A 2,085-nucleotide genomic window follows, 5' to 3' on the forward strand; every position below is an offset into this window, starting at 1 on the left:
TTTTGACTTTTACATCTATCATCAACTTTCGTTATACTTGGAAGTTGAAGTAGAGAATTTCGATAGTTGATAGATTGACTGGTCACAAACCGTTGGAATTTTGGTTGGTAGGAGATCGACAATGGCAAAAGATTTGAATTTATGGCTTCAAATTTTATTAGTATTTTTTATAAATTTTTGGACCTTTAAATTGATTTAAAAAATAATTTAAACACTTAATTTAGAAAAATAAATACACTGATAGTAGTTTTTTTTGTGTACGATAGCGGCTCCAGGCTTGGTAAACAAAAATAGAATTTACTTATGAACTTATCTTAAAATTTAAATTCATTTATTATTTAGATCAAATCTGAATTTTACTCTCATTAAGAGCTCAATCAATAAAAAAAATTAATTATCTAAACCTATGTTTAGTTATATTATAAAATTAAAAATTATAAACAAATCAAATATGGATTCAAAAATATTTTTAAATTAAATACATATATATATAATAACAAAATATTTTGTACGAGGTAAACATTATGAGAATTTCAATTTACGGATAAATAAGTATCTACCCTAAACAACTGTGTAATGGATGTTAAAAAATTAATGTTCTCACCTACATGGAATCTAATTGATTATCTACAAAAATCTACCATCCATTACCATACTTGACTAAAACACACTAACTGAAGCAAAAATATATATTTCATAAGAAAAATAAAAACACAACTACAGTCAATCTCCTAATTGTTTATAAACAACTTCAGGCGTAATCCGTATACATTTCCATTTTCCAGTTCGGAATCAAGAAACTCCCACAAAACGAGAAATTTTACCTGTTGATCTCCCTAAACTAAGTGATTATATGACAAAAATATTAAAAAAATGGGTGAAGAAATTCATTCATATTTAATTTCAGACTTGGAATAGCCATAAGAATGAGTGGAAGAAGAAGAAGAAGAATCATCGTGTTCATCAATGTCTTCAACATTTTTCTTTCTTGAATGCATCTTGACGTAGAAATTGAGGAACAGACAAAGAATTACGCCGTTGAGGACGGAATTGAAACCCCATGCTCCCATTCCGTTGCACCCTCCTTTGAGGAAATGGAGGAAGAGAACCCCAAAATGACAGATTAAGTTGCAACCCAAGAGCACCACTTGGCAATTCACCACGAAAGGGAAGCAGGCGCTCGGCAGCCCAATGGCGGTCCAGAATCGGTATCCGTACACGATGGAGTACAATAAAGTGGCTAATAGAATGGCCAGGACTTGAAACGATTGAGAGAATTCGAGCCAGAGGAATGACATCCAGAGGAGGATTGATTGGTTGAAGAGGTGGAAGAATGTTAGTTTACGGTGGCGGAGGATGGTGAAGAATGTCCGGAATAGGTGGAGGAAACGGCAGAGGTAAAAGACGTAGGACCAGAAGAACACGCGCCCCGAAGGGCGCGTACCGAGCGGGAAACAGAGGAACCATTGGAATGGAGTGGAGATAGTTTTGGTGCGGCGCCAGAACCAGCGCGTGTCACGAATCTCGGCGGCAGCGGAGTAGAGGATGCCAACGAATATGACTGCGGAGATGAGGGAAACGCAGAGGCTGTGGATGGCAGGGATTGGTCCAAGCAGGACACGTCTCCGTTCAGAGAGAACGAGAGAGAGGAAACTATGGAGGGTGATACTGGCAACGACGTAGACGGCGATGGCGGCGAAGAGGAAGGACCATGTGGAGCCAAACGATTGGGTCTGACTCAACGGAAATTGACTATGGACGGATGCTCCGACAACCAGTATTTCAGGCTTTGCATCATGATTAAAATTAAAATCTCAAATTACCCAAAAAAAAAAAATCTCAAACAAAACCCAGAAAATTGAAGATATCAACGGGTGGGAAAAAGAAAGCAAATTATGAAGAGAAATTGAAGGTGGGGTCGGGGTCATTTGGAAACAAACAGTGGTTGAAGGTTTCGGGAGTTTGCCAGTTTGGAAAATCCAATTTCTGGCTTGATTTTATTTTATTCTCTTTTTCTTTACAACGAAGAAAAGCTTTTTGTCTGCATTGACTTACCCTTTTTACCAACTGGTATTTTTACTGTAT

At 37.1% G+C, this 2,085-nt stretch overlaps 1 pseudogene; it reads right to left on the minus strand.

Annotated features, from left to right (window-relative positions):
* Positions 1–824: 824 nt before the first annotated feature.
* LOC120155543 lies at positions 825–1,851 on the minus strand (annotated as a pseudogene).
* Positions 1,852–2,085: the final 234 nt, after the last annotated feature.

This window comes from Hibiscus syriacus, unplaced genomic scaffold (assembly GCF_006381635.1).
Source record: "Hibiscus syriacus cultivar Baekdansim isolate YM2019G1 unplaced genomic scaffold, ASM638163v2 tig00111197_pilon, whole genome shotgun sequence".
NCBI lineage: Eukaryota > Viridiplantae > Streptophyta > Magnoliopsida > Malvales > Malvaceae > Hibiscus > Hibiscus syriacus.